Source organism: Candoia aspera, chromosome 2 (assembly GCF_035149785.1).
Source record: "Candoia aspera isolate rCanAsp1 chromosome 2, rCanAsp1.hap2, whole genome shotgun sequence".
Lineage (NCBI taxonomy): Eukaryota > Metazoa > Chordata > Lepidosauria > Squamata > Boidae > Candoia > Candoia aspera.
The window spans coordinates 3486185-3513688 of NC_086154.1; the positions used below are offsets into that span (position 1 = coordinate 3486185).

Consider the following 27504-nt stretch of genomic DNA (forward strand, 5'->3'; position numbering starts at 1 on the left):
GGTGTCCCACGCGTGTAATTTCCAACAGAGGCGTCCAATTTACTTCCAAATTTTGGCGCACATTTTTGAAATTAATTGGTGTCCAGCAATCCCTCAGCTCCTCCAGCCATCTGGAGATGGACGGAGCGACTGAACGAGCTCAGTCTACTCTAGAGGAATTCTTACGCTGCTACATTAGCTTCCAACAGGACAATTTGGTGGACCTCCTTCCTTTTGCTGAGGTTGCTTATAGTAATGCAGTTCACCAAAGCACTGGGTTTTCCCCTTTTCATATTGTTTATGGCCAGGACTTTGTTCCAATACCTGAACTTCAATTGCAATCCTTGCCTGACTCCTCAGCAGCTGACTGGGCTGCACAGATTGTCACTAATTGGCCAGTCATCCGCCAGGCATTAGATCACACCCATGAAACTCAGAAAAAGTTTGCTGTCACAGGCGCCCAGAGTGGAAATTTAAAGTAGGTGATCTTGTCTATCACTCTACCAAATTTTACGCTCCCAACAACCCTCAAAGAAGCTTGCCAAGTTTGTTGGACCTTTCCCCATCACAAAAATTATTAATCTTGTGACTGTTGAATTGCAATTACCCCCCACCCTCAAAAGGCTTCACCTTGTTTTTCATTGCAGCTTGCTTAAACCTGCACCAGAACGTTCTAAGTGGCACTAGCCTGCAGCAACCCCTCCACCCATCATGGTCGATGGCCATCAGCATTTTGAAGTTAAAGACATTCTGGACTCTCATTTTTTCGCAAATCTTTACAGTACTTGATTCAATGGAAGCATTTTCCAGATCCTAAGTGGGTTAATGCATGTCATGCTAATGCTCCTATTTTAACCAAAAAGTTTCATGCGAAGTATCCTTCTAAGCCCTCTCCTTACTAACCTCATTGCTTAACTTTATGTGATATCTGATTGTTCTTTTAGTCTTTCTTGGCTGGGCGGTATGTCAGATCCCCCCAAAGGATTTACAGAAACCCTTATTAGAGCATCTACCATCATTTCCTTCTCCAAGGAATGGAATCCGTGTCACCAGATGGGAGGGGGTGTGAAGTGTGAAGTGGTTTATTATGGCCATGGAGGACATCAAGGACACGGGGTTGAGATACGCCAGGAATGCCATCTGGAGGGGAGGGGGGGTGACATGGTTTCATGGGAAAGGGGACTAACTAAGGGAATGTAGTTTTTAAGTTAGGTTTGAGCAGGAAATCTTTATTCGCAGCTTGCCTTCTGTACCGTTCATTACACTTCATTAAAACAGTTAAAGGAATCCCAGCCTCCTGACTGTGATTGTGTGAATGCTCGAATGATCAGGTGCTGACGCTTAACCACAGTGGAACTGACACTGTAAGTCGGGCATGGTCACATGAGGTTTCACTTGACGACCACGTGAGTTAGTGATTGAGTTGCCAGTCCCAATTGTTAAATGAGGACTACCTAAAATCTCCAAAATTTTGTCACACAATTCATTTTTTTTATGGGTTTCTCTTGAATAATTTTTTCTATACACATAAAGTTGCTGATGTTGAGAAAATCCATTTCTACACACCGTAATTTTATTTGATTTTTCAGCAGTGTGGATCCTCTGTGGAAACTGAAGTCACTACTGGTTCTGAAGCTCTTTCCAAACTCCAAGCATTTATATGGTTTCTCTCCTGTGTGGATCCTTTTATGGGTAATAAAGTTTCTGCTATCGCAGAAACTGTTTCCAGTCTACGCACTTATATGGTTTCTCCCCAGTGTGGATCCTCATATGGGAATTAAGATCACTGCTATTACTATAGCTCTTTCCACATTCCATACATTTATATGGTTTCTCCACTGAGTGAATCCTTCTATGGGTATTAAGTGCACTAATTTGTCTAAAGCTTTTTCCACACTCACTGCATTTATATGGTTTCTCCCCTGTGTGGATCCTCTTGTGGCGACTAAGATGACTGCTGGTTGTGAAACTCTTTACGCACTCCATGCACTTATATGGTTTCTCTCCTGTGTGGATTCTTTTATGGGAAGTGAGGGAACTTGAATTAGTGAAGCATTTTCCACACTCAGTGCATTTGTATCGTTTTTCCCCCGTGTGGATCCTTTTATGGGAAGTGAGGGAACTTGAATTAGTGAAGCATTTTCCACACTCGCTGCATTTATATGATTTCTCCCCTGTGTGGATCCTCCTGTGGTGACTAAGCGTACTGCTGCTTCTGAAACTTTTTCCACACTCCATACACTTATACGGTTTCTCTCCTGTGTGGATCCTTTTATGGGAAGTAAGATTAATACTCTTGCGGAAGCTCTTTCCGCACTCCATGCACTTATATGGTTTCTCCCCAGTGTGGATTCTGCTATGTACAGTATAATTGTATTTTTGACTGAAGCTCTTTCCACATTCCTTGCATTGATATGGTTTCTCCCCAGTGTGGATCCTTTTATGGCAAGTGAGGGAACCTGGATTAGTAAAGCACTTTCCACACTCTGTGCATTTATATGGTTTCTCCTCAGTGTGGAACCTTTTATGGGACGTAAGAAAACTTGAAGCTCTGAAACTCTTTCCGCAATCCTGGCATTTGTATGGTTTTTCCCCGCTGTGGATCGTTTTATGAGAAGTGAGGGAACCTGACATAGTGAAGCATTTTCCACACTCCTGGCATTTATATGGTTTCTCCCCTGTGTGGATCCTTTTATGGTAAGTAAGGTGTTTTGCAGAACGGAAGCTCTTTCCGCACTCCATACAATTATATGGTTTCTCCCCTGTGTGAATCCTTTTATGGTAAGTAAGGTGTTTTGCAGAACGGAAGCTCTTTCCGCACTCCATACAATTATACGGTTTCTCCCCTGTGTGGATTCTTTTATGGGAAGTAAGGTCCTGAGAATCAATGAAACTCTTTCCACACTCCTGGCATTTATATGGTTTCTCCCCTGTGTGGACCCTTTTATGGGAAATAAGGTGTTTTGCAGAACGGAAACTCTTTCCACACTCCTGACATTTATATGGTTTCTCCCCAGTGTGGATTCTGTTATGTACTGTATAATGATATTTTTGTCTGAAGCTCTTTCCACAGGTCTTGCATTGATATGGTTTCTCTCCAGTGTGGATCCTTTTATGGCAAGTGAGAGAACCTGAATTAGTGAAGCACTTTCCACACTCTGTGCATTTATATGGTTTCTCCTCAGTGTGGAACCTTTTATGGGAAGTAAGAAAACTTGAAGCTCTGAAACTCTTTCCACACTCAGTGCATTTGTATGGTTTTTCCCCGGTGTGGATCCTTTTATGGGAAGTGAGGGAACCTGACATAGTGAAGCATTTTCCACACTCAGTGCATTGATATGGTTTTTCCCCGGTGTGGATCCTTTTATGGTAAGTGAGAGAACCTGACATAGAAAAGCGTTTTCCACACTCCTTGCATTCATATGGCTTCTCCCCTGTATGGATCCTATTATGGGAAGTAAGGCTTGTTGCAAAATGGAAGCTCTTTTCACATTCCTTGCATTCATATGGTTTTTCCCCTGTGTGGATCCTTTTATGGGAAGTAAGATAACTTGAATCTCTGAAGCATTTTCCACACTCCAGGCATTTATATGGTTTCCTTCCTCCTTGTATTCTCTGGAGTAAAGTAACAGGAAAGGTCCTTCTGAAGCGTTTCCCGCTTTCATTTTGTTTCTCTGCAGAGCGGCTTCTGCAACAGTTGCATAACCCCGATTCATCTCTGAGTATTTTTCCACACCCTGGACACACTCCTTTTTCCTGGTGATTGTCTTTTCCCAAGAAGACATTGATATCTGCACATGGAACAGTAGAGCATTTCCCCAGCAACCCCTTTAACTGGTTTTCCTCAGGACTTTGCTTTCCAAATACCCTTTCCACTACTTCCTTTCTGCCTTTTGGCAAAGGTGCTGCCGCCTCTGGGCCAGAATCTTCCATCTCCCATCCATCACCTGCTTGGAACAGAAAAAGAGAAAAGTTGACACCAACTAAGGTGTAAAAGGGATTAAGCACCATTTGCTGCATCCCTTATTTGAACATTACCAAAACTTCCCTCCCAGTGCTTCTTTTTAGCTCTTTTTGTAATTCTTCTGCCTGCTTCTGTCAGGGCGTGTTCAAAACATGGTGCTATGCTTGGTATCGTATTCATGTAAGATCTGCCATAGATTTCCCTCTTGCCCTCCATGCTGCCGAATGCAAACCTGAAACCTTTTGGGAAGATAATTTCAGGTCTCAGAAAACCCTCAGCTCTACTACTCCTTCAGATTCAGTTCCAAGTAGGTAGGAAGGACTCTTGAAAGTTGCCCCTGTTCAATAATGGACTTGATGAGGGAAGAACAGGTTCACTGACTTTCGATCTCATAGGTTCACATAAGATCTGCCATAAGATCTGCCTAAGGGAAAGATCATTTCAAGTCTTAGTGTAGGGCACCATTAGCTCTACTGCTCCTTCACATTCACATTCAGTTCCAAGGAAGCAGGAGGGACTCCTGAAAGCTGCCTATACTCAGTAATGGAATTGATGAGGCAGAACATCTGAGAAGGCGGAAGTGCTGATGGACTTAGAGCTGGGAACTGAGCTTTAGCCTCCTCTCCATTATGAAGCTCTCCCTTGAAAAAAAAACTGCTTCTCAGTCTGGGTGTCTTCATCCTTAGTTGACCCTGGATTTCCAGGCAGAACTTACAAAAGGGAAGCTTTGGGGAAAGTGGGAGGGACAGCCACCTGGGTGGAAGGTCCCATCTCCTGAAAACCTGGTCCATCAGAGAGCCCAGTTCTCAAGCAGTCACATCCTTGTGATAATCCCTGTGTGACTATTAGGGCTTCTAAATGCCATCATTATAGACAGAAAAACATAAAGAGGGAGAGAGCATTTAAGACTATCTACAAAGTGGGACAGGCAGAATTGGAAAGTGGCTGGGATGGGAATCAGCATGGGAGGACCCCTCTTCCCTTTCTGGAGACAACATGAAGGTTTCAGCCCCTCTTAACAGACCAAGTAGGAGGAGGAATGCAGATGAGGACACTCTGCTCCATTACAGGAGAAGAGGAGGACAGCATTTCCTCGGAGAAACAAATCAGCTGCTTACATCTGGCTAGAAAATACCTTCCACCTCCGTTTCAGCCCAGAAAGACAGAGCCCCTTACCTAGGGAGGCCACATTCCTTGCGTTTTCCAGCATGACCTCTCGATACAGGGCTTTTTGCTTGGAATCAAGCAGGGCCCACTCCTCCACCGAGAAAAACACAGCTACATCCTCAAAGGAAACAGAATTCTGAAATAGAAATAACACATTCTACGAATGTCCCTATGAAGGAACAGTTGAATAGAGAGCCAGTTTGGACTAGTGGTTAAGGTGCTGGGCTAGAAACCAGGAGTCTGTGAGTTCTAGTCCCGCCTGAGGCATAAAAGCCGGCTGGGTGACCTTGGCCATTCACTCTCTCTCAGCCCAACTCACCTCACTGGGTTGCTGTTGCAGGGAAAATAGGAGGAGGGAAGAGTATTAGGTATGTTCACTGCTTTGAGCTATTTATAAAAAAAATAATAAAGGTGGAATAAAAATAAATAAATAAATAAAAATAAATGTACAGTGCATGCAAATTTCCTTCTTTAGGAAAGCAGAATCCTGCTTTCCACCTAGGACAAATAAGCGACTTCCCTGGAAAAAAGGGACAGAGCTCCAAGCCTCTGACTGAAAATACATCTGGGATAACCTTTTCTTAGTCTGGCTAATTCTGCAGGAGCAGCAATCCCAAATTCCTTCTCTGTCAACTGATAGGGTGGGACTTGGATGTACCACTGATGGGAGGTTCCGGCCCTTCCCAGAAGGTGGCTTCCTCAAGACGAATTGGGAGAGTCCTGTCTGACATTTCAACCAGTGCCTTATATTGTCCCTCAACACGATACTCACTCAAGAGCTATATGAAGCTGTTGGGAGAGGTCCTCCAGGAAGTACCGTGAGATGCTGAGATGCCATCTATTTGCAGATGACACGAGTGGAAATTATAAAAAGAAAATGAGAAATCAGGACTCCCTGTGAGGCCACTGCAGGTTATTGACATATATCAAGATGCTCTGTCTGAGAGAATATGCCAAAAGGAGCTTTGAGTAAACAGCTATCTTTGTTTTAAACTAGTCAACCTTGAGCCCTAGACAACAGCGAGATTCTTTGTGAACCATAAGCAATCATGCTAACCTATAAAGCTGTATTTCAGGAGAAAACATTCTGTAATGAAAAGCTGTCTTGATGGAAGGCACCAAGTAATAACCACAGTCTAAACTATGTGATGTGTAGCTATGTGTCATGATCACCGTTGCGATGATTACGACAGCGCAACGACTCACATAACAATACAAGGAAAGGGGTGCCAAGGGATTAAGGGATAAGCAACTGATTAACAAAAGAGAGCAACAGACACCGGCAACAAAGTAACGACTCCAGCTGGAAAAGCAGATAGGAAAGATACAATGTTGCAAAGAATGAAATTGACAACACCCAACCACGAGGCACGCCCGAACTGTCAAGAGAAGCACGGACATCATCAACCGGCTTAAACTCATCACCGGCCGGGGGAAACGATTAAGGAAACGCCCGGGGCACCAGAGGGGCTCTGCGACCCCTCACCCACCGGCAACAGGACACTCGGGGCTCGGGGCACACCCAGGGTAAGGAGGGGTGGAGCGCTGACCGGCGCGGGCTATTTAAATCCCATTCCGGCGCGCTCCACTCACTCTCAGCTTTTTACATAAGGCATGCATTCTATGCCCAAATAAAATCAGAACCTAAACCCCACGTTAGCGTCTGTGTTTTATTGGGTAGCAGGCAGAGCCTGACACTATGTAACTTGTTGTGTAGGCTTCAACAGTCTCCAGCGACACAGGTGAAACATGATCACACCACCTTGTTATAGTGGAGTCTGAGAAGAATAAAATTAAATATACTTTTCCATGACTGCTTAAGAATAAGGATGAATATAAATATTGTTACACTTTTACAGAACAAAGCATAGTTCAAGAAAGTATACACTTTAAGGATGACTAGAACAAGTGATGACTACATAGTGTAAATATAAGCTGAAAACGTCCCTTGTGCGTCCTCTTAGCAGAACACCTTGACGTATGTCAATGAACTAAAGTAGCCCCGCTCACCCTGTTGTCCTAATTCCTTTCTAGTTTTAACTTCCACATCTGCATGCCATCTGTGTTCTTCAAGACTGCTGAAGCAATAATACTGCATGGTCACATACGACATAGTTGAGACCACAATTCTATTACAAAGTACATTCCATTCAGCATCCAGGGGGGAACAGGGCGGCTTGGTATCTATGGAGATTCCTCTTGAAGTACTGACCTGCACACATGCAGTCCTATGTGACTTCCTATCAATATAGCAGGAAGCTGCTCGTGAAAGGGGGTCCCTCCCCCTTGCCCCGGTTTTGTACAGCGCTGGATCTCCCTGAATGATATTTGCAGTTTGAGGAGGGAAAGATCTTCCTACCTTCGTTGGAAGCACAAGTGCTGCCATTCCTCCACTACAGACAACAGACGTTTCAGAAGATACCATCAATGTTGTTCCGGTCTCTGGGAGTGAGAAAAAAGCAGAGGAACTGCTTGTTACAAAAACATCCTTCCTCTATTCTGGAGCCTCACATTCAGAATGTCCATTCTTCCACACCAATGTGCAAGATTGGGGAACAAGCGGGAATGAGTGCCTTGTGGCCAGAGAACAGCCCATCTGGGTTACTGAGATTGATGGGGCTGTGTGAAAGCTGGAAGGTAACAGAAGCCTAGGGATTGGGAGTGGGCTGAGAGGCAGTTTGGTCAGCCATGGGGGACCAAGGAGGAGCCAGTGTAACTATGGATGGTGGTTACTCAAGTCCAACTCCACACAAGCCAGGGCTACGGAAATGACAGAAGTAGAATATGAGCTCGGCAAGTTTGCTCATTCTAGAGGTGGCAGGGGAAGGAGGTGGGAACTGGCTGCATCAGGAAGTGAGAGAGGAGGAGTTCCCCCTGTCCTGAAAGAGGTCAAGGAATGCTTCCTTTTGAAGAGGACCTCCCTCGACTTAGCAGACGATTGTTGTCCAGCTCCTACCCGTCCCCAATTAGCAAAGGTCATGGAGGGGGTGGCAGTGTCTTAACTACAAAGAGCTACAGAGGAAGTGGACAATCTGGAGTCATTTTAATTGGGATTCAGGTGAGACCACTGGAGAGAACCTGAGTTGGTCTTGATGGTAGATGACCACCACCAGACTTGGAAAGCAGAGTGATCCCACTATGTACCGCTAGATCTCTCGATAGTATGGAATGGCATCGATCACAATGCCTTCCGGGCTGCCCGCAAAAGTTCCCAGTTGGGGCCAGCGAGAGGGTCATGAAGGGGCAACCCCCGACCCAATTTACGAGTGGAGACCACAGAACTGCTTGAGCCAAGTTTATTGAACTGCACAGGGGACAGAATGCAAGGTTCTGCCCCTTAACAGGGAACAAGGCAAAAGCCCCTGTAGTGATTTTGTTTACATAAACCAAAGCAACACCCCTTAGGAACAAAACGCCCCTCCAAAGTAACCCGAATTCCCTTTTTATTATTCACCTTGACTTCATTTATTCAGCAAGCCTTGATTGACTTCCCTGTTCTAGCAACTGTTCCCTGAGTTGTCACTTCTGCATTTGGCAAGCTGTGTGAGCTATTTATGACTTTGTGCCTTAGGCCTCAGAGTGCTGCATTTTGGAATGGCTGCAGCCATTTTCTTAGGCGGAGCGATTCGTTCCCTTGTTACAGCCTCGTCACGTTACTCTAGGGCGATGTTAAACTTTCAGGGATCAGGATGCAATCTGAAGGGGCGACTTTATGCCATAAAGCAGCACAGAGCTTGGCTTCCAGAGATCCCACCCAATGCCCCGTGGAGGTGTGCCGAGTGTCCCCCCTCCTGTCCGATAATCAGGGAAGAGGCCAAAACCTGTTCCTTCTCCCTACACTGACAGGATGCCGCACCCTGGCAGGGTCCCCCTCCCCGTCAGACCATCGGGCGACAGCAAAGCCTTTCCGCGGTAGCACTTGCCCTTCGGGACAGCCCGCCAGCGAGGCGGATTACTCGGCAACCGCGCGCCGCCTCCAGACCTTCCGGGGCGGCGACGCCGAAGCACCGCGGACGGACCGCCCGAGGGGGGCGAGCGAGCGGGCGGAGGGAACCCGGGCAAGGCAGGCCCAGCACCCAAGGGCCTCGGGAGGCGCCTTACCTGGCGCTCTCTCCGGAGACGGGTCCGCCCGAGGGGTTCCCCCGACGAGCAGCCCCGGGGAGGGGTCGCCCCCGCTGCCGCCGGGCGGCTCAGCGGCCGTCCAACGCAGAGGCTCCTGGACCGCGGCGGCCCCCGAGAGGACGCCCGCGAAGGGGCCGGCAGGGCAGTCGCCGCGGGGCGAAAGGGGCGACTGGGCGAGGGCTCTCGTGCGGGCCGCAGGAAGCAGCCTTGAGGGGCGAAGGGCCTCCGCGGGGTCTCGGGAGGCTCCAGGGAGAGCGTGCGCCTTCCTAGAGAGGCCCCCTCGGCGCTCCCCGCCCAGGTCCTCCGAGCTCCCGGCGGTCCCTGCCGCCGACCGGGAAAGCGGGCGGCGCTTGGCAAGAGGGCGCCCCCGGGCGGATGCTGCTTCTAGTCCGGGGAAGGAAGGAAAGGGGAGCGGAGCGGACGCCCGAGGGGGTCGCCGGGGAGGAACTGCGGGCGAGGGGCCTGCGGGGCGAGGCTTGGACTCTGTCCAGAACATGAACTTCCCACACCGCGTTGAGAATATACAGCAGTCGCTTTCCCAACGAAATCCTGTTGAAAAACCTCTTGCCTTCGCTTGCTCCGGCTGTCTCCGGTTTGAATCCCAGAGCTTATCACCTCTTAGGGCAAGTTTAGCTCTGTTTTCTGCACTTCCCCTTTGCTGCAGAAAAAGGCAGCATCTGCCCCACCTGCTATAGATTCTGAAGTGAAACAGGATCAGGTTTGGATAGGACACCACCAGGAAATCCAAGGCAGAACTGGGAAATCAAAAGGACTTCCCAGAATTTTTGAGGGCCAACTAATTCCATGTGGGAGCCAAGGAAACCTTGTGGAGATTTCCATGTAATGACCAGGAGGTGAGCATTACCTTTCCTTTAAATGTATCTTTTTATCATAAATTTGAGCCATTTTTCACAAAACTGACCTGTTATTCCTGCCTTTGATCTCTATTAAAACCCCATGGCCCCTCTAGAATCAGAAGAACAGGGAAAGTCTCTTTATAGATGCTGCAATAAAACGTTGGAAGTAGAATTAAGTTCAAAATTGGGGAACTGCCAAACCAAGGTAATCAGCAGTGTTCAAACTATAATTTCCTTTTTTAACTCAGGAAAGCTTCTATCAGAGAGATAAGGAATAGTTCAAACTCTCTTCCAAATCAGAGAATCTCTGATTTGGATGAGATTCGTAAGTATATGGGGCTGGACCGCAATCCTATCCAATCCAAGCCCGATCCTGGGCTCAGATTTTCACATTCCTAAGTGGGAATAGCGCTCAAAGACACCAAGTTCTGGAAAAATTTACCACGGGAAATGCAGAACGGTGGAGGAATGCAGTGTGGAGTAAGGTGGAATCCTTTGAAAAGGCACAGCGGGGAAGAAAGGTGGCCGCTAATTGTTCAAGCGAGAATGTAAAGCTATTTTAATACAGGAATGAGGGAGGAGGGATCAATGTTATGAAGAGTTGACTAAAGAACAATTGTGTGAGCCTGATAAAGTATGAAAGAAAGATCATATAGGACAAAGGCTGAAGGAAAAAGAACCAGAAAGGGAGTTCTTAACCTGAATCTACATTTGAAGATGGAAGAGAAAGAAAGGGGGCGAGTATAGTTAGCATCCAGAAAAAACACAGGAGGAGGAATTCTTGAAAAGCAACAGAATCAAAAAGAAACTCAAGACCTACAAAGCTGTAAAGGGGGAATGGCGTGAGCCAACATCCAGGCCCCCAAATCTCATCTGATTTAGGGTTTATCTAGAGTTTGATAGGCAATCTGGGAGCTGAACGGGGATTCCTGGGGAATCGAAACATCAACTGTTTTGCCAAACGCAAGGTCTAGCTTAGTCTGTGGAGTCCTGGGTGCTCTCTGAGCCTTGTTTTCTTGCAGACGTTTCATTGCCAGGCTAGGCAACATCTTCAGTGCGAACTAATCAGGGTTCTAGGTAACTAGTTAGAGTATTAGGTATGTTCACCGCCTTGAGTTATTCATAAAAACAGTAAAGGCGGGAGATAGATAATACTCCTCCTCCTCCCTCCGCTTCATCCCCACATCATCCTCCTTTCTCTGCCTTTCATTTGGAAAATAACAAGAGGACTTTTCTTTTTGTAGCATAGTTCTCCAATTCTCACTTTATGTTTTAACCTTCCTGATTATTACCTATTTGTTGCCTCAGGACTTTGACCTTTCCTGCCTTTCCTATACTTTCTGCAGGGACGCCTCTTCTGCAGTCTCTCCATCCAGTCACGTGTGTGTTGTGTGCCTTTGAGTCAGTTTTTGACTCCTGGCAACTGCCAGGACCGCAGTTCTCTTGACAAGGTTTATCAAAAGTGCTTTGCCATTGTCTGCTTCCTAGAGCTGAGAGCGTGTGACTGGCCAAAGGTCACCCAGCTGGCTTTGTGCCTAAGGCAGGAATGGAAATCACAGTCTCCTGCTTTCTAGCCTGATGCCTGAACCACAATAACCTGGCTCTCACCCCGGTTATATCCTTCTTAAAATGGGGCAACCAGAACTAAACAAAGGGCTTCAGATGCAGAAGTCCCAGAGATTGTAGAAGGATGTAACAATCTCGGCAGTTTTGTTTTCAGGATCCAGTCTCCCTCTCAACTACAACACACTGAGTTACGGTCCTTTTTTTGGCTCTCTGCACCAAGATCTTTCTCCAACCCCATCAATACATACCTCAATAAAGGGGCAGCTACAACACGCATCATGTCCCACTTCCTGAATTAGAATGTTCTAAGCCCTCTTAGACCTCAGAGAAAAGGTTAAGCACCAGCAGAAAGGCACAGGAGCAGGGACGAGGCACTCTCTCCCAGGTCCAGAGTTAGGATAAAAGATTTTCCCGTGTTCAAATGTGTTCAGATCATGCCTGCAGCCGTTCAGAGCTCCCACCCAGCCCTTCCATTTCAAGGAGGGACCCTCTTGTTTATTTTGATTTATTCAAAACTCTTTAAACTCTCCTCTCAGTGAATGGAGGAAACAGCCTTTCTCCAATTTACCAACAATCCTCAGGGGTGGGGGGTGGGGGGAACTCATCTTCCTCCCTATCTGTCATGTTCCCCGTTTCAATGTTCTGTTAACATCGTAACGTTTCACATGTCAAACCGTTTTTCCGTGTGTACTCAGCTTGCTCTTTGCTGGTATTTTCCATTCGTGCTCTCTGCTTTGTTTTGGATCTTTGGAATGTATGTTTGGGTTTGCACTCCTATTCAAGGTTACTTTCCCAGGCGCGTGTAATGGTTGCTGGCACCTGGGAGGGGGTGCGTGCTGACGGGTGCTTGGGGCAGGACTGGATTGAAGGCAAGGCTTTTAAGTTTGTATTTGGCGCACTTTTGCTCATTCTCAGCTTTCTCTGTATTTGCATACTATTCCTTTAATAAATCAGTTATCTTTAAGCCCGGGCTTGTGAGACTGAGTATTTGGGATTAGGCAACCATTACATAAAGCTGAGAATGAGCAAAAGCGGTTTGACATGTGAAACGTTACGATGTTAACAGAACATTGAAACGGGGAACATGACATATTATCACGCAGACCCCAAGACGCTGGCCCAGGGCCAATGGTACAGGGTACTGTATGGACAGAAAAGCAATTAAGTTTGGCAGCTGTGACATGCAGCCAGGCGCGAGCGCAACAAACTCAGCCCCAAGCCGCTCCGCCTCCCTCCCATCCACCGCGCTTGCCAATTCCATCAGACTTGAAACAACAGTTGCTCTTCCACCTCAAAACTGATACTTGGTTGCAAGCAAACCTAGACACTGTAACTTTCACTGACAATTTTGCCTGGCGAAACGATCGTCTCTATGTCCCTGAGGCTTTACGAAAGACGATCCTCCAGCACTGCCACGACGACAAGTTGGCTGGACATTTTGGATATCTAAAAACCCTTCACCTAATTAGGCATCAATTCTGGTGGCCAACTTTACTAAAGGACCTTAAGGCATATGTCACTGCATGCCCTGTGTGCGCAACTACAAAGCGCAAGACTGGCAAGCCTCAAGGTCTCCTCCAACCTGTGGCAACCCCATCCTTCCCATGGCAGGACATATCCATGGACTTTATTGTCGACCTACCACCCAGTCAACGAAAAACAGTCATTTGGGTGGTAAAAGATTTTTTTTCTAAACAAGCTCATTTCATCCCATGCGCCTCTATCCCCACTGCGCAACAGCTGGCACGCCTATTCCTCGTTCACGTGTACCTTCACGGAATCCCCGCCCGTTTGGTGAGTGACAGAGGAACACAATTTACGTCACAGTTTTGGCGGGCATTTTTAAAACTGCTTGGCACCAAACAAGCCCTCTCCACCGCATGGCATCCGGAAACGGATGGATCTACTGAGGCTGTTAATTCTACACTTGAACAATACCTACGAGCTTTTGTCAATTATCAACAGGACAACTGGGTGGACTTACTCCCTTTTGCTGAAGTTGCCTATAACAACGCCGTTCATCAAAGCACTGGTCAAGTTCCCTTTAAAGCTGTCTTCGGGCGGGAGTTCGTCCCGATACCCGAACTCCCGCACCCGCAGCCACTACCAGCCTCTCTCACTGACTGGGCTGAAACCCTCAAAGACTCCTGGCACAATATTCAACAAGCTCTGGACCATGCACGATCCACCTACAAACGACATGCTGATGCCAAACGCTCCCGCGAACCTACTTTTGCTGTGGGGGATAAAGTCTACTTATCCACAAAATTCATCAAATCGCCACAACCCTCGAAAAAACTTGGGTCCCAAATTTGTTGGTCCTTTCCCCATTGTTGCACAAATTAACCCTGTTACTTTCAAACTTGATTTGCCCCATAACCTCAAGCGTTTACATCCTGTTTTCCATTGCAGCTTGCTTAAACCCTACCTGCAGTCGGACCGCTGGCATCCCCAACTGGCCCCACCACCTCCAATCATGATCGATGACCAACAGCACTTCGAGGTTACTGAAATCCTTGACTCCTGCCGCCAGCGCTCCACTTTGCAGTACCTCGTTCGCTGGAAACATTTCCCTCATCTGCTCACGATGTTCGCTCACCCCACCTGGTCGCTCGTTTTCACTCTGCCTACCCGGACAAGCCGGCTCCTTGGCATTGTTCTGGGGGGGGGGGGGCGATATGTCATGTTCCCCGTTTCAATGTTCTGTTAACATCGTAACGTTTCACATGTCAAGCCATTTTCCGTGTATACCCGCCTGGCTCATTTCTGGGTTTTTCCATTCCTGTGCTCTGCTTTGTTTTGAACTTTGGAATGTATGTTTGGGTTTGCAATCCTATTCAAGGTTACTTTCCCAGGCGCATGTAACGGTTGCTGGCACCTGGGAGGGGGTGCTTGCTGACGGGTGCTTGGGGCGGGACTGGATTGAAGGCAAGGCTTTTAAGTTTGTATTTGGCGCGCTTTTGCTCATTCTCAGCTTTCTCTGTATTTGCATACTATTCCTTTAATAAATCAGTTATCTTTAAGCCCGAGCTTGTGAGACTGAGTATTTGGGATTAGGCAACCATTACACTATCGCTCTACTGAAAATTGCTGGTATTCTTGTCCCACCAGTGCACGCATAAACAGCTAGAAAGGATGTTGGAGATTTTACACAGTGCAAAAATGTATTTAGAGAGAAAGAAGGAAATAAGGAGAGTGACATTTATATAAAAGAATTCTGGAGACTCGTTCTTGAGAAAAGGGGGGGGGAAAGATAATCTTTATTCAGGGGGTTAACGTGGCAATAGCGGCATGGCGGTTTCTTCATCAAGAGAACTGGAAACGTTGACGCCTGTCACAAAGTCTACTCAACAGGAGGTATCATATGGCAGATGGGCAAATTTAGGGTCTGGATGCAAAGGAAGGTCAGAGCGCAGAGCCCCGTCACAACCTCTAGTGCCCCCAGTGGCCGAGAGAGGATGATTGCAACGTCGAGTCTTCCAGGGAAGGCTAGAGGCAGCGCACAGTAGGGACAACTGCTCGGCATCCCAGCTTTTTCCAAGTACTCGGTGCTGGCTAACTCTTGCGAGGCCCTTCCTGTACTTCCTCGATCCCCTCCAAGCGCGTCGCCCTTCCCCTCCCATGTCCTCACCCGCCAGAGCTGTCCATTCCCACCTTCCATCCATTACCAGCATAGCATCAGCAGCAGCTCAGGACCGCAGTCCCTCCAATTCCTTTGCACACTCAGTTCATTCACCTGCCCTTTGTACACCTTTTTAGGCGAAAGATCCCGCTGCTTCCAAGGCACTTTCCACACGCCATGCATTTATATGCCTTCATCCTTCCATGGATAGAAATGAATGACTCTGTGTAAATCCCTTCTGTGCTTGAGACGCCTGCATGGTTGCTCCCCAGTGTGTGTTCTCCCATGGGAATCATGGTCACTTCTGGCTCTGAAGCTCTTCCAACATGTCGTCCACGTCTGTGGATCAGGTGCTGACAGTAAGGTTCCCTCTGCTTCAGAAACACTTTCCACACTCAGCATATTTACTTGGAAGAAACCATATAAATCATTTTATGGGAATAAGCCAACAAGAGTCACCAAAGTACTTCACAACCTTGAGACATTTACGGGGTTTCTCCAGTGAGCAAATCCTTTTACAGGAAAAATAAGGGAAATATTTTGAATAAATCTCTTTCCACACCTGATGCATTTCTTGGTTTCACCTGAGTGAATCCTTCTACGGATACTGTGTGACTGATTGTGACTAAATGCATTTCGACCTTCAATTCATTTACGTGGTTTCTCACCTGTGTGGATCCTCATATGGGAATTAAGAAGACTGCAATGACTATAGCACTTTCCACACTTGCTGCATTTATATGGTTTCTCCCCGGTGTGGATTCTGTCATGTACAGTATAATGATGTTTTGACTGAAGCTCTTTCCACATTCTATGCCTTCATATGGTTTGCTCCCGTGTGAATTCTGCTATGAGAAATAAGGCTACGTGCATTACTGAAGGTCTTTCCACACTCCGGGCATTTATATGGTTTTTCCCCTGTGTGGATTCCATTATGGTAAGTGAGGTGACTACTGGAAGTAAAACTCTTTCCACGCTCCATGCACTTAAAAGGTTTCTCTCCTGAGTGGATCCTTCTGTGGGAAGAAAGTGCACTATTATGACCAAAGCACTTTCCACACTCACCGCACTGATACGGCTTCTCCCCCGTGTGGGTCCGCTTGTGGCAAGTAAGGTCACTGCATCTCCTAAAGTTCTTTCCACACACCGCACATTTATATGGTTTCTCCCCGGTGTGGATCCTTTTATGCAAATTGAAATTACCTTTTTGATTGAAGCTCTTTCCACATACCGTACATTGATATGGTTTTTCCCCTGTATGGATCCTATTATGGTAAGTTAGGTCACTTGCATTGTTGAAGCTCTTTCCACACTCCATGCACTTAAAAGGTTTCTTTCCTGAGTGGATCCTTCTATGGGAAGCAAGTGAACTACTTTGACCAAAGCACTTTCCACACTCACTGCACTGAAATGGCTTCTCCCCCGTGTGGGTCCGCTTGTGGCAAGAAAGGTCACTGCATGTCCTACAGCTCTTTCCACACACTGCGCATTTATATGGTTTCTCCCCAGTGTGGATCCTTTTATGGGAAGTAAGCTCACGAGAGTCACTGAAGCTCTTTCCACACTCCATGCATTGATACGGTTTCTCCCCAGTGTGGATTCTGTAATGTACAGTATAATGATTTTTTTGACTGAAGCACTTTCCACATTCTGTGCATTCATATGGTTTCTCCCCAGTGTGGATCCTTTTATGCTTAGTGAGGGCACCTGATTCAGTGAAGTGTTTTCCACACTCAGTGCATTTATAGGGCTTTTCCCCTGTGTGGATCTTTTTATGGATATTAAGGTGACTTGTTTGACTGAAGCTCTTTCCACACTCCATGCATTGATATGGCTTCTCACCAGTGTGAATCCTTTGATGGGAACTAAGGTGACTGTTCTTATGGAAGTTCTTTCCACACTCCAGGCATTTATATGGTTTCTCCCCAGTGTGGATCCTGTTATGTACAGTACAATGATGTTTTTGACTGAAGCGCTTTCCACACTCCAGGCATTGATAGGGTTTCTCCCCCGTGTGAATTCTGTTATGAGAAATGAGGCCATTTGCATTACTGAAGCATTTCCCACACTCTGGGCATTTATACGGTTTTTCTCCTGTGTGGGTCCTCTCATGTGAATTAAGATGAACTTTTTGACTGAAGCATTTTCCACACTGCAGGCATTTATATGGTTTCTCCCCTTTATGCATCCTATTGTGGAATGTTAGGGTACTGCTTCTACTAAAGCTCTTTCCACACTCCAGGCATTCATATGGTTTCTCCCCCGTGTGAATCCTCTTATGGCAAGTAAGGGAACCAGGCGTCCTGAAGCACTTTCCACACTCCGTGCATTTATATGGCTTCTCTCCTGTGTGGACCCTCTTATGTAAATTGAAATTACCTTTTTGACTGAAGCTCTTTCCACATACCGTACATTGATATGGCTTTTCCCCCGTATGGATCCTATTATGGTAAGTTAGGTCACTTGCATGTTTGAAGCTCTTTCCACACTCCAGGCACTTACATGATTTATTCCCAGTGTGGCTTTTTCTCTGGGAATTCAGTCCATTGCTCTGAGTAAGCCTCTTTCTACCCTCCCTGCATGGAGATAACTTCGCCTCGCTGTGGATGCTTTGATGGGAAATAAGGGAGCCACTGCTTCTGAAGCTCTTTCCACACTTGATGCACTGATATTGCTCCTTCCCTTTGTGGACCCTCCTATGTGAGTTAAAGTGACTTTTCTGACTGAAGTTCTTCCCACATTCCAGGCATTTGTATGGCTCCCCTGCTTTGTGAATCTTTTTATGCGATGTAAGGGAACCACTTGTACTGAAGCCTTCTGCACACTCTGTGCATTTATACGGTTTCCCTCCTTCTTGTAGCCCCTGACGTAAAGTAAGAGGAAAGGTCCTTCTGGAGCATTTCCCGCTTTCAGTTTGTTTCTCTGCAGAGTGGCTTCTGCAACAGTCGCATAATCCCGATTCCTCTCTGAGTATTTTTCCGCACCCTGGACACGCTCCTTTTTCTTGGTGATCCTCTCTGGCCAAGAAGACATTGATATCTGCACACGGTAAAGTACAGCATTTCCCCAGTTCCTCCTTTAACTGGTTTTCCTCAGGACTTTGCTTTCCAAACATCCTTTCCGCAACCTCCTTTCCGGCTGTTGGCAAAGGTGCTGCCGCCTCTTGGCCGGAATCCTCCATCTCCCATCTATCACCTGCTTGCAAGAAAAAGAAAGAAGGAAAACTTGACACCAGCTGAGGTGCAAAAGGGATCAAGCATTATTGTTGCATCTCTTCTTTCAACAGTATCAAAACTTCCCCCAAGCTCCCGTGTCAAAACATGGCGCTACGCTTGGTATCCAGTTGATGTAAGGGCTGACACTGGGGTCCCTTTTGTCCTCCATGCTGCAGGAGGCAAACCTGAAACCTTTGGAGAAGATCCTGTAGGGTCTCAGGGTGGGGCACCCTCAGCTCTACTGCTCCTCCTGATTCAGTTCCAAGGAAGCAGGAGGGACTCTTGAAAGCTGCCTCTGCTCAGTAATGGACTTGATGAGGGAGAAAAGGTTCATTAAATTTCAGTCTGAGAAGGTGGAAGCGCCGATGGACGTGGGTATCCTAACCGAGGTTCTGCCTCCTCTACCTGAGGAAGCTCTCCCTTGAAAAACAGGTTCTCCGTCTGGGCACGCTCATTCTTCCTTAGTTGTCCCTGCATTACCAGGCAACACTTACAAAAGGGAGGCCTTGGAGAAAATGGGAGGGAGAGCCACCTGGGTGGAAGGTCCCATTTCTGCAGAACCCGGCCAATCAGACAGCCCACTTCACTAGCAGTCACAGCCTTGTGATAAACCCTGTGGACGACTGGGGCTTCTAAGTGCCATCATTATAGACAGAAAAACAAAAAAATGAAAGCAACTCCTAAGGCCATCTATGAAGTGGGACAAGCAGGATCGGAAACCGGCTAGGATGAGAAACTGCATGGGAGGAGCCCCCTCCTCTTTCTACTCCCACTCCTGGTAGGAGTAGAAATGCAGGTACGGACACTCTCCTCCACCGTACAAAATGAACAGACTAGCCTTTCCTCTGAGAAATAGAGCAGCTGCTCACTCCCACCACTGTTTCAGCCCAGAGGAAAGGATCCCTTACCTAAGGAGACCATATTCCTTGCATTTCCACCATGACCTCTCGATACAGGGCTTTTCGCTCAAAATCTAGCAGACCCCATTCCTCCAAAGACAAAAATATAGCTACATCCTCAAGCGGTACTGAATCCTGAAATGGGAAAAAGAAAAGAAAAGAACACCATATTCCATGAACATTCCTGTTAATGAACAGTTCAATAAACTCTGCAAATCCTCTTCTTAATGAATAAGCCCCATCAGCAGAGTTTCCAAGTAGGGCGGATAAGCATCTTCTCTGGAGAAATGTCCTAAAAACTTAACATGCAAAGCCTTCAGCTAAAAATACATCTGGAATAATGCTTTATTGGCTTGACTTATTCTGAGGGAACAAGAAACCCATGCAAGTGGTCCTCGACTTACGACCATTTGCTTAACGTATGTTTCAAGTAACAACGGCACCCCAAAAGTAGAGTTGCGACTGTGCCCCAAAATTGCAACCCCTGTGAGGCCTCTGCAATCACGTGGCCAAGATTCAGCCACTTCAGACCATTCATGTGCTTTTGTCCAGGGAAAGAAATTTTTGGCAGACACGAAAAACACATTCTTGCCCTACTCTGCAGTACTGCCCCCTCAACACTGAAGATAAATTGTTCGGAACAAGCCTATCTACAGGACAGCACTTTGCAATCATCTCTTACTAGTCTGGCTGGTGATGTCTTCGAAGGGAAAGAGGCTGAGCTCCACTTCAGCCAAGCAAGGGGGAAAGAAGTAAAGAAAAACCATCAATCTGGATTTGAAGATGAAGATCATCAAAGGGCATGACAAGGGGAAGAAGGTGAGCATTATTGAGCTGGAAGGTGGGCTGGCCCATCCACCATCTCCACTATCCTGAAGGATAAGGAAAGGATCAGAGAGGCGGTTAAAGGAGCACCGGGAACGGATGCCGTTATAACAAGACACCAGACAGGGCTCATCCACGAACAGAAAAACTGCTTGCACTTTGGATTGAGGATCAAATCCCAAAGAGGATTCCAATAAGCCGCCTTCTCATTCAGGCTAAGGCACGCAGCATTTTCACAACACTGAAGGAAAGAGCAGGTGAGGCTGCACTGAGATATTCACTGCCAGCTGTGGCTGGTTTATGTGGTTTCAGCGAAGAGTTAATTATCACAACATACACACATCAGGTGAAGTCACAAGTGTTGTTGAAGCTGCCCAACATTTTTCCCATGAACTCGATGACATCACAGCATACCGCAACTATTTGCCTGAACAGATCTCCAGTGCAGAGGAAACTGGGCTGTTTTGGAAGAAAATGCCAGAGTGGACCTCCATACGCAGAGAGGCCAAAGCAACGTCTGGATGTAAAGCGTTCAAGGACAGAATAACCTTGTTGTTGGGCGGAAATGTGGCTGGATTCGAGCTGAAGCCGCTGCTGATCCACAAAACAGAGAACCCCGTGCGTTCAAAAACATCAGCAAGCGCATTCTGTTTATTACCCATCCAATCAAAAGGCTTGGATGACGCAAGTCCTCTTCAACGATTGGTTTATGAGTTGTTTTGGATCCCAAGTGAAGACATATTGCTTGGAGAACAGAATGCCTTTCAAGATTCTCCTGCTCCTTGACAATGCACCTGGACATCCCTGCATCTCGGCAATCTCCAGCCAGGTGTACAGGTAGTCTATCTCCCCGAAAACACCACCCCTCTCCTACAGCCGATGGACCAGGGAGCCGTTGCAACTCAAAGGCCTACTACTTGCACACGTTTGCCAAAGCCATAGCTGCAATGGAGAGTGAGGGAGCAACATCACAGGACTTTTGGAAAGGCTACAACATCCTCCACTGCATCACAAATGTTGCAGCGGCATGGCGGGATGGGACTGCAAAATCCATTCGGGAAAACTGTTTAACACGTTTTGCTGTTCTTGTAAATAACTGTGAAGGTTCTGACCACAATGAAGATTTGCAAGAAATAAATCAGGACATTTTGTCACTCGTGACATCCCTTGATTTAGAGGTTGATGCCGAGGATGTGAAACCTTTGATAGCCTACGTGAGGAAGAGCTTTCAAACAAAGATTTAATAGAGTTGCAAGGGGAATTGGGAGGACGAGGGGTTGTCTGGGAGAGGGGGGAGAAGAGGAAGAGGAATATTTCGAAGGAGAACATGTAGCAGTTCAGCCCCAAAAGTTAATTCTGAAAGCACTGTCTGGTTTTTTCTCAAGCATGAACAAAACTTTGTTTTTGGACAGCATAGATCCAAATGTGCAACCTGTTGGAAAAGTATGTAGGGAAAGTGATGAGATCACAAGGTGTTACTGTGAGATATAGGAAGAAAAACAGAAAACAACTGTGCAAACCACACACTTGCTGGGTTCTTTAAGAAAGTTACTCCTTCCTCAGTTGTATTTCCCTCCCCATCCACAGGAACAGAAGACCCAGATGATCCAGCCTATCCAACACCACCTGTAGTCATGCCGCAGGAAAACACTAACCTTACTGTATGTTTACACAGAGGCACTGGTAAAATCTGATTCTGCACTTTATTTTTGTAGTGTAATGCAATATTGAAGAGTATCTGGAAGCTACAGCTGGTGCAAAATGCAGCCGTGTGGGCGATCTTGGGTTTCCCAAGATCAGCACGTCACCCCGTTGGTCCGCGAGCTGCACTGGTTGCCAGTCTGCTTCCGGTCCAATTCAAGGTGTTTGTCATGAGTGAGGATGGCGAGCAGGGGGCTCCCATCCAGACTGTTAAGCGCATGCGTAGCACTGAGGAATTGGTCAGCCATTCAAAGAGACACAGATCAGGACCGCCTTAACCTTTGGGGTTTATATGTCTGGATTTTTCCCACGCTTCTTCAGTTTGTTAGGATTCCTGTTATGTATTAGCAATAAACATTAGAGACCAGTTCCCTGTCTCAGTGTGTTTCCTGGCTGTCAGGACAGTGTTGGTTATCACCTTTAAAGCCTTACATGGCACAGGTCCAGGTTACCTAAGGGACCGTCTCCTCCCCATCGCATCAACCCGTCCCACCTGGTCATGCAGAGAGGGCATGCTACGGACCCTGTCTGCAAGAGAACTCCATCTGGTGGGGTCCAGGAGGCGGGCCTTCTCTGCAACAGCCCCTGCCCTTTGGAATATCCTTCCCCCGGAAGTGAGGTTAGCCCCCTCCCTCCTGGACTTTAGGAAACAGCTAAAGACCTGGTTCTGTAATTATGCCTGGGGCGGGAGAGAGAGTAGCCATTCCTGGGGATGGTTAGTTTCTTAGAAGGACCCTGCTCTGCTTGCCAATCACAGAGAGCTTCCAGCCATCAGGGTTTTTGTCATATTTAATTGTGTATTATGCTGTTTTACAGTTTTATATTTTTATTCATGTTTTATTGTAAACCGCCCAGAGTCCCTTTTGGGAGATGGGCGGTGATAAATTAGATTAATAAATAAATAATAAAATAAATAAATATTATGCCTATAATATTAATACCTGTATTAAGAATTCTTATTTTGTTATGTAAGTTATTATTGTTATTAAAATGTTTTATAAAGTGAAAAATGTTGCTCAGTTCACTGAAGGATAACAGAATTAAAGATGGTTTAAGGGGGAAAAGTCTTCTGAACTGTTCAGATCAGCCTTCTCCATCCTGGTGCCCCCAGAGAAGTCTTCCAAGTGCTAGAATTTCCAGCCATTATGGATCTTACTTCTTGGCATGGCCCAGGATTGCAACTGCAGAGTTTCTTAGTACAGTACTGTACAATTGTGCTTTTTAACTTTGGGGGCCACTCATCCTCCTTAGGGGACTCTTCATTTTTCTGTTGTTCGCTGCAGTGCAATACGTTGATACAATTACCGCAACAATGGATGCAAACATTGGAACAGTCGGGCACATGGCGCAAGACCGAACAGCATTTCGTTCTGTTATACACAGGGTCGCCATGAGGTGAAAACAACTTGACGGCAACTAACAACAACAACATGGAAATCGCAAAGCTGTTCATTTCAGTTTCAACTGACATGCATGCCAGACTGAGCTCAGTGGATAATGTTCCCTAGTACTGTACAGTGTTTCAAACAGTCTTGCTGTGGTTATTTAAGACTCTCCTCACTGTACTGTATGAATGCCTCAGAGGTCCTGTTCAATTCAAGGGTGGGCTAAGTCCATGTAAACGCTGCTTGCAATCCTATTTGGTCATCTCACTGACTCCAACAAAAACATCTTTCTCATACCAAAGGGAGGGGAAAAAGTTCCTTAGGAGCCTTCTGGATGTGAGAGAGTGTTCTATTAATCTCTTGTAAAAACATACAGTAATAGTCTAGGAAAAATGCAACTATTACTGTACAGTAAAGGTAAAGGTAAAGGTTTCCCTTGACATTAAGTCCAGTTGTGTCCGACTCTAGGGGGCGGTGCTCATCTCCGTTTCAAAGCCAAAGAGCCGGCATTTGTCCATAGACACTTCCGTGGTCATGTGGCTGGCATGACTAAACGGAACACCATTACCTGCCCGCCGAAGCGGTACCTATTAATCTACTCACATTGGCATGTTTTCGGACTGCTAGGTTGGCAGGAGCTGGGACTAGCAACGGGAACTCACCCCCTCATGCGGATTCGAACCGCCGACCTTCCGATCAGCAAGCTCAGCAGCTCAGCGGTTTAACCCGCAGCGCCACCGCATCCCTTTTATTACTATTACTGTATACACACTGTAAAAAAAAGGGGCAGTACGGTACTGTAATCCATTTTATCTGTATAACATCAACAATTACAATACTGTGGTTTCATTAACATGTACTCACACCACTCTCGTACAGTTCATGGAAATACAGTGCCACGAACCAAAAAAATTTGGGAACTTCTGCATTAGAGTATAGTACAGTAATATAAATTGGACATCAACAGAACACGCATCCAAGTAGGTTTATATTTGACATACCAGCCTAACCTGGCAAAGGGGATTCTGTGCAACAGAAGGCACCACATATCAATTACAGCTTATTGTCAAAATAATACTGCAATCAGAACTGCCAGTAGAAAGTAATAGCTGGCAAGCTTGTATTGTTTGGACCAATTCTTGGATTTGGGAGATCTAAGTAAAAAACGGAATGGCATTGATCCGGGAAGCCTTCTGAGCTGCCTGGGTCGTTCCTCGTTGCAAAGAGGGTGGGGAAGAGAGATCTCCCCTTTCGTTGATCTAGTACGGGATGCCACATGGTTCTTCCCTCCGTCTCTCTTGCTATTTAACATTTATATGAAGTCAAAAGGGGAAGCCATCTGTCGCTTTGGGCTGAGATATCAGCAGGATGCTGATGATGCCCAGATGCATATTTCCATCCCAGGCTGGGCGAGCGATACGGTGGAAATAGCTTCCTTAGGTCTGGATACCATAAGGATTTGGATAGGAAGAAACAAACTGAGCTCAACTGCCGGTAAGTCTGAGCTGTTTGCCAGACACCACGTGGCTCTTTGCCAGTCCCAGCAGTGTCTCTGGATTAAGGAGTGACACACTGTGGCAAATGGGTTTTAGTGGCCTGGCATGGCTGCTTTTCTGCTGGAATAAACCAGCACTGGGTTGAGTGAAAGAGAGAGAAAGAAGCTCACTCTTGGCCTTGAGGGGCAGGTAAGCTATCATTAGGCCTGATGAGCTGACCTGGATGCTAGACAGGGCTGTGTGGGGAGATTTGGAGTCAGTAGTCCCTTTGGCGCAGCAAGGTCTGTAGGTGATGGGGACTCGAGCCCTGGGGGGACACCCTCCTCCTCAGTGGCTGTGGGACATACCGCCGTCCTAACCAAACATTGGGGAGAAAGAGAGAGAGGAGGAGCGGAAAGTGAAAGACTGCAGTCAGAGTGAATGGATTAGCTGGAGAGAAAGGCTGGAACAAAGTTGGAGAGAGAAGTGGAGTCTGCAGGAGAGGAGGAGAACGGGACAGCAGGGCTTCCCTAGGAAAAGGGAAGTGAAGACCCAGAGGGACGAGAGCTCCACGTAAGGCCCAAGGACAGGAAGGAGGGACCCAGCTGGCTGCAGATGGCGGCTACCCCCAGGACCTTGGGGGGAACAGAGGGAGATGGCTGCTGGTATGGAGGAAAAAAACCAGGCAGGTTTGGGGGTAAAAACTGGACAGAACTGGTTCTTCCCCAAGCAGAGAAGCAGAAGATGTTTGACCGCGCTGGAGAAGCTCAAGCCATGCTGAGCAAGCTACAGTAATCCCAGTCCTTTTCTCTCCAGGGGAGTCAGAGAGGAGGCGGGAAGTCACTGGGTGAGAGAACTGGGTGAAAACCTGACCCCAGGACTGTGATGCTTAGCCCTGTTGTAAATACCTGCTGTAAATAACTGTATATAGTTAAAAGCCCAAACGCCTCCACTGTCCTGTGTTTCGGTGTCCACTGCCACCTCTGGAAATGCACCGCCAGTTCAGAAACGACCCCCCCCTCAAACAGCAGGTACGAGAGTGGTGGGTTCTCCTAAGTCACGACTCTTGTCCGATAGGGAGGCAGTGTCTCTAGCTAAGGGATCCTCGCCCAGCCTTAGCTGGTGGGCTCGTCGGGACTCTTCTCAGGAGTGAAACCCTGCGCGCAGCGATTCGTACCCTCGTTACATCCTCAACAGAGTACTGTGCAGTAATGTTTTAAACCTTACGGTCCTCTCCTGATTCCCAGAGGGATCAGGATGCAGTCTGAAGGGGTGAATTTATGCCATAAAACCCTGTTTAGCTTCACTCCCAGATGCCTTCAAGCAAATCCCACCCCATATCCCGTGGAGGTGTGCTGAGCATTCCCACTCCCTGTCAGATAATCAGGGGCAACAGCAAAACCTTTCCTCAGTAGGACTTACCCTTTGGGACAGCCCACCAGAAAGGCTGATTACTTTTTAATTGCGCACTGCCTCAAGACTTTCTGGAGCAGTTATATCAAAACAGACTAAATGAAAAACTGAAAAGAAATTCACCAATGAAAGGAACTCGGGCAAGTCAATCCCGAGGATCCAAGGGCCTCGGATGGAACCTTACCTGCTGATCTCTTCTGAGATGATCCTCCCGAGCGATGCCCCCAAAGAACAGCTTAACACAAAGGCTCCTGGACCTGAAACAGCACCAGAGAAAATTCCCCAGGAAATGATCAGAAGGGCTGGTAGAATAATCTCCACAAGGAGAAATGTGTTACTGACGGAGCAACCTTAGGAGTGCCCCAAGATGGAGCATTTCACGGGGCCTTTCCTTCTGCCTCTTGGGAGTTCATTTATTCTCTCTGCTGAGATGCAGAAAGAAATCCAAAGATTTCCCTTCATTGAAAAAGCAACCTTATTTGGAGATGTAGAAGGACAGAAGAGCCCCCCCCCCCATTCAAATGGCCGCCACCCTGCTGGCCCTGCTGGCAATTCAAAGGGCCCTCAGGACCCCAAAGCCCCTTTCCTTTTCTTTGTTTCCATTCCGGTTTCTTATCTCTGCCTCCTGTGGCTTCCTTGTTTTTAAATCTTTTAAACCGCCCAGAGTCGCTGTCAGTCTCACTCATGTATAAATGGAATAAACTATTACTGTTCTTATTCATGCTTCTGCTTCACAAGTTAAGATGAAAAACACGTGAAGAAGTCATACACACACAAAACACGTGAATTCCAAACGTTTTCCAAAGACGCTTCTTCAGAAACCTTGGCCGAGTGGAAGCGTTTCATAGAACGAAAACAAGAAATAATCCGGCGGTGCGGAAGGGAGGACCCTTCGGGACTGGGGGAGCGGGGCGTCCCCCGGAGCGGCCCTTCGGGACCCGCCTTCCGGCTCCGGCTCCGGCTCCGGCCCCGGCCAGGCCGGGCTCCCCTCGCCCCGGAGGGGCTGCCCAGAAGGGAGCCGGGAGCCCAGCAAGGGGGCAGCCGCGGGAAGGGGGGCCCGGCAGAGCCGAGCCGTCGCCCGCGCCCCTCCCTGCCTCGCTCCCGGGACGCCCGGCGCAGGAGCCGCTCGGGGGCTGCGGGCAGCGGCTTCAGCCCCGCAGGAGACTCCGAGGCCGGAGGGGACTCCTCGCCCGGCGCCGCGGCCGACCCTCGCCCGGACCCCCCGCTCAGGCTCCGCGGGATCAGCAGGGCAGGCTCCGCGCCCGCCCCCCCCGCAGCCCCGCGAGCGCGACCCTCCCTCGCGTGACTCGTGGA

At 47.4% G+C, this 27504-nt stretch overlaps 1 protein-coding gene and 1 pseudogene across 1 annotated transcript in view; one reads left to right on the plus strand and one right to left on the minus strand.

The window, feature by feature from the left end:
- The window catches only part of LOC134491915 (zinc finger protein 420-like), a 363546-nt gene that overhangs the window by 240162 nt on the left and 95880 nt on the right, over positions 1-27504 (plus strand). The gene's annotated exons all lie outside the window — the stretch shown is intronic.
- On the minus strand, positions 1201-18565 carry LOC134492027 (zinc finger protein 208-like; annotated as a pseudogene).